Raw genomic sequence first — 5,939 nt, 5'->3', positions numbered from 1 at the left:
GTCTCACCACCTTGACAAATAACAAAGTCGAGGAATTTACTATATTGTCCCTAAATTGATATAAATTAATTTAAACTACTAATGCTTGATATGTAAATGCAAAAATATGTCCGATTACCGCTTAATCACGGTATCGATTAAATTCGACCGATCACCCGATTAATCGGCGATTGTGTCCAAATCACCTCCAAATTAATTCATTTCTCCTCTAATACCTTAATTTACCACATACATTTAAATAAAGCCAAATTCAGCATTAGAACCCTCACAATTCCTTATAGAAAAAATTTGGTCATTTGGTGTACTAGCATCGAATTTTTTTCTACATAACCGTTTCACCTTACTTCATCATTTTCCATGCCATTTTCCTTGAAATAAAAACAATCCCCCATTGATATTCAGCCCTCATGGTTCGACCAACAAGGAACCCTAGAGAAATTGAATATTTCTTTTGTGTTTTTGTTCATAACCATGCTTAACTATCCCTAAACACTAACATAGTCTAAAATCAAATTATTCCAACAACAATTCCTCTTCCATACCCATTTTTCAGAATTGAATTCATCATGATAACTCAATATTCAACCATGGAAATCAAGAACAAAAGCATGGGTAAGCTAGGTATCAAGGAGAATTAAAGAAATTTGAACTTACCTAGCTTGTTTCCTTAAATTCCAACACTTTCTCTTTGATTTTTTCCCGCATAGGGCTTGTTCTTCCTTGGTTTCTCTTCTCTTCTGGTTTGGCTGATCACTATCGGAGAAATGGGCTGATTTTTATGCTTTTTATAAAGAAAATAATGAATGGATGAGATTTTGACACATGTCACCATTCCATTGGTCCATGTGTCATACTTAGCCATTAAGCAATCTCTCTCCACCACACATTTCTCATGTTTATCCATTTACAGGATGAATAAAATCCCTTGGCCTTGACAAGTGCTGGGGCAAAAAAATATACCGATTTGCCCCCGAGGTGAAAAAATTACGATTTTGCCCCTATACTCCGAAATGTACCGGAATCAAATTATTTCTACTTTTCAACCTCAAATAACACTAACATTGATCAATATTAACCAAATGGGCCAAAAAACTTGTTTTATAAAAATTCTTGTTTAGTCCTCTAGTGGCAAAATTACCATTTTGCCCTTGTGCTAAAAAAATACTAGGAATCATAATTTTTTTTTCACTGCTAAACATCATTTTATACTCCAATAATTATAATTATATTTCATATAATTACTCTTGGTCAAATGTGATCAAATCGTGGCTAAAAATCTCTATTTAATCATGAAATGGTAAAATGACCGTTTTGTCCCTAATCGGTTAATTTTCCTGATGGACTCCAAACTGGACCTTGAACTCCGAATCGCTATTTTAAGCCATTCTGTGGGTTTTCAAAATTTTCAATTTCCTCTTAGAATTTCTATTTGAACTAGTTCAAGGCTCGATTTAACTTAGTTGTACCACTCGGTACAATACCGTCTTTTAATCGAGCTTGACAGGGTCTCACAATTCCAAGGTTCAATAACTCTCGAATACATCTTAAAATCTCTATTTGGACTAGTAGAGGCTTAAATCAACTTAATTGTACCATTAGGGACAATACTGTCCTTTAACAATTTTTGAGGCATTCAAGTATGCAGACATTCTATCGAGTACCTATACAATATGGCAAATATATTATAGAGCTGGGCTTGACAAAAAATCTGGTTATAGGATTGCCTGAGCTTAAATTTGAATATGATCAAATTTGTGATGCATGTCAACTAAGTAAACAAATTAGAACATCTTTCAAAACCAAGAAGGTTGTCTCCACCTTTAGACTTCTTGAACTACTGCACATTGATTTATTTGCACTTATTAGCCCAACTAGCCTATGAGGTAATGTCACGACCCAAATTTCGAGTTATAACTGGTGCATGGGCCTAATGGGCGTAACCCACTAAGCCCAAGCAAGCCTATTTATATGACCTGTTCATCATTCCATCAAAAGTTACTAAAGTCACATTTCATAATTCCAATTCAAAAAAATTCTAAACATTGCCAACTCATAGTGGCCTTACCAATCAAAATATACATATATTGTCTAAAACACATATCTTAATAATTTACATCGGGTTTGTCTATACACAACAAAAGGGGTACTCGACTTCCAGCGAAGAGACCTGGGTGAAAGTACAGCTATTGAATGCCGAAATACCTATCAAGGAGATGAATCTACGAGGACACCTCAACCTAGATACTGACTGCCTGTTGATCTGAAAACAAGAAGTTGAAAACTGTGAGTATAAACCCAGTGAGTGAACAAAGGAAGGGAACAAGCAAACGATAAGAAGAGTTTCAAAAAAATCATGATGCACATATTTTCAAAAACAATGCAATTTAGTTTAGTTCTTATTAAAACCCCTCATTAAACCCTTAATTGGTTGGTCACTTGATGATGAAGGATCCAGGCATAATAAAGAATTTGAAAAGTGAAAACTTAATAGTATTTAAGCAAGTCACGTGAAATGGTGGGTCCTCACTGTAGCGGAAAGGCATTTTCGCTGCAACGAAATTTAGCTCAAATTATCAATTAGCCGAGGGTTTCTCACTATAACCCCTTGTTTCAAACTTAATTAATTAATTCCTTGATGTTGGAAGTCCATGATCAACTATGGTGCTAAAGAAGTGGAAAATAGGGTAGCAACCAAACAAGGTAGCAAGCATGACAGAAGGTTTCTCGCTGTAGCGAAATTCCCAGTAGACATCTTGTTGCAGCGAGTTACAGAGCTGAGAGTTTCTCGCTATAGTGAGAAACAGAACACCAAGAAAAAGTTCTCATTATACCAAGAAAAGCCATTCTGCTACAATGACAAAATCAACTTGAAAATACTTAGCAATTTTCAAGGTTCAACATGTAAGATTTTACATACATTACAACCATATACCGTATTCATGAACTTTTTACTACAATAAACATATATATATATATATATATATATATATATTTATATACACATATATAAACACCAATACCACCACCGTTTCACCCAACTCATGTGCAACCATCACATCGCACACATAGCTGGAGTCATCATGTGCATCCCCCACATCGCGCACAGGTAATATAATCATCCACACTCCCGCACCCATCATCATTGGCATGTGTTCCCCCACATTGTGCACAGGCTCAGTTATAATTACAAACAATATTACTTTCAATACATATCATATATATTTAGATATATATATCAACATAACACAAGGTGCATGGATTCATCACAATCGCATTCCACAATGCAAAACATTTCATTAAAAGCTTGTTCCCATACATATTTTAGAGAAAAACAAATAAAATATTTCAATGGATTTAATCAAACACATAAGCCCTAATCCTAAAACATTTTAATGCAAGTTCACTCACCTTGGTGGGTTTGTAATTGAATTTCCTTTCAAAATTCTTCCAAGCTATTATAGAAGCTCCTCTTTCTCTCTCTAAAACACTTAGCTAGTGAGAAGAAGTATGGAAGTAAGACTTTTCAAGGGTTTTAAAGTGAGAGAGTGAAAGAGCACAAAAGGTTCTATGAAAAAGTGCACAAAAACATGAAAATTGGAGCTAACTTGAAAGAAGTTATGGAGGTTTCGTAACAAGCTTCCATGGAGGGTGAAAGAAACATGAGATGGGAGGAAGAAGAAGAAGAAGTTGCTGGAAAAATAATATTTATAGATAAAGCTTATCCAAACTCCACTTAAATTATGAAAATGCCCTTAACAAGTTGGCTTTGTCTTCCTCCAATCCTTTGTGCAATCTTTTTACTTTTTTGACACTGAAACAAGGTCCATAATGGTCTAGAAATGCTCGGGTTCATGAAAACTTAAAAATTTCGACTTGAGATGAAAAATAACCATTTTGCCTCTACCTTGGAAATCATCATTATTTCTATTTCCTTCACCATTTTATCCTTATTTTCATCATTCATTTATGCCTTAGGCCTACTTAGGCCTTAATAACGTTTGAAAGCATACTTTTAGGGGCTCACTAAGGAAATGATGAAATTACCTTTAGTCAGTGATATTGCGTCTACTTCTAGCTACGAGTCTATAAAGATCAAGGTCTCACAGGCAAATCATATGGCTTTGTGATAGTTGATGACTACTCAAGATATACTTGGATCTATTTTCTTGCTCATAAGAAAGATGCTCTACCTGCACTTGTAAGTCATTGTAGGAAGGTTGAAAATAAAAAAAAAACTTGTCATAGTTAGCATTAGGAGTGATCATGGAGGTGAGTTTGAGGGAGATGAGTTTGAAAACTTTTGTAATGAAAAGGGTTTAGATCATAATTTTTCTGCACCTAGAACACCACAACAAAATGGAGTTGTAGAAAGGAAAAATCGAACCTTAAAAGAGATGACTCAAACTATGCTTTGTGAAAACAATTTACCAAAGTAATTTTGGGCAGAAGCTGTAAACACAACAACTTACATCCTTAATAGAGTGTTAATAAGAGCCATGATATCAAAGACCCCATATGAACTATACAAAGTGTTGACTCCATTAGTTTTTGATGATAATAAAACATTCCCATTCATTTGTGTCTAATACCTTTACTTAAGTGTGCAGAAAAATTAATGTATGAAATTAATCCTTCAAAGTATATATTAAAAGAAAAAAGGAGATAAAAATAATGAGACATGACTGATTAACAAGGAAGAAGCTCATTAGTTGAATAAGGAAGAATGTTAGTTGGCCAAGATTTAAATTGGACAAATGGCGGGCTAAAGAGTTTGAGAAATAGAGACAACTTAGTCAACCAAGAATTAGTCAGTCGACTAAGTAGTTACTGCCAGAACTGCCAGAGATAGGGAGCAGAAAACAAAGACAAAATTAGCCAACTAAGATATCGGGTAGTCGACTAAGAGCATTCTGCCTACAAGTTTGAAAGTTGCACTAAAAGATAGAGTAACGGCTAGAACTGACTTCCAACTGTCTCCAACGACTAGAAAACTATCAAACAACCATCAGAGATGTTTTTCCAAGTATAAAAGGGTCTTCCAACAATTAGAAAGAAGTTTTTATAAGCTTTGAATGAAATTTGAGCTATAGAGAGTTGAAAAACCAAAAAATCTTCACTGCACTTGTCTGCACTTAAATGCCTATTCTTGGAATTTGTAATTTGCATTCAATCTTGTACCACTCAGATCAACCAGTGATCATAGGTACTTTCTTTTACTACTTCTCTTGTATTCTTAAGAGTGAAGAAGTCACTCTAAGGGGTTATTCAAGCTTGGGACAACTTGATTGTTGTAGGTTGTGGTTGAGCCTTACAAAAACCACTTTGGGTTTTAGTTTAGCTTGTGAAAAACTATTGTGAAAGGTTTTGGCTGAGCCTTGTAAAAGCCATTGCAAAGCTTGGTGAAAGCTTGTGAATTTCACCGATTCTTAGTGGATTTGTTAGGAAAAATCCTTGGTTGGATAATCAAGGTAGTGGATGTAGGTCTTAGACCAAACCACTCTAAATTGTTGTGCATTGTCTACTTTGTTTTTATTTTCTTTATGCTGGAAATTAGTTCCTCATCTTGTTAAGAGTCGATTTGTGCTATTCACCCCCCTCTAGCACATATTATTGGGACCAACAAGTGGTATCAAAGCAAGTTCCTTGTTATTACAGTCAACATCCTTGGGGAGGATCCAAATGGCTCAACTAAAATCAGTAGTGGCTGAGGGACAATCAACAAACACACCATCTCTGTTTGATGGCTCTAATTACCCTTATTAGAGCACTAGGATGTCAATCGATATTAGAGCTATAGGCTATGAAATAAGGGACATCATAACTGATGGACCCTTTATGCCTTCAACCATGAATGTGGTGACAAATGAGTTGATGCCCAAGCCAAGGTCTGAATGGACCAGCTGAAACTAAGAAAGTTCAAATAAATTTTAAGGCCATCA

The sequence above is a fragment of the Theobroma cacao genome, chromosome 7, assembly GCF_000208745.1.
Source record: "Theobroma cacao cultivar B97-61/B2 chromosome 7, Criollo_cocoa_genome_V2, whole genome shotgun sequence".
Lineage (NCBI taxonomy): Eukaryota > Viridiplantae > Streptophyta > Magnoliopsida > Malvales > Malvaceae > Theobroma > Theobroma cacao.
This window is presented reverse-complemented; position numbering follows the sequence as displayed.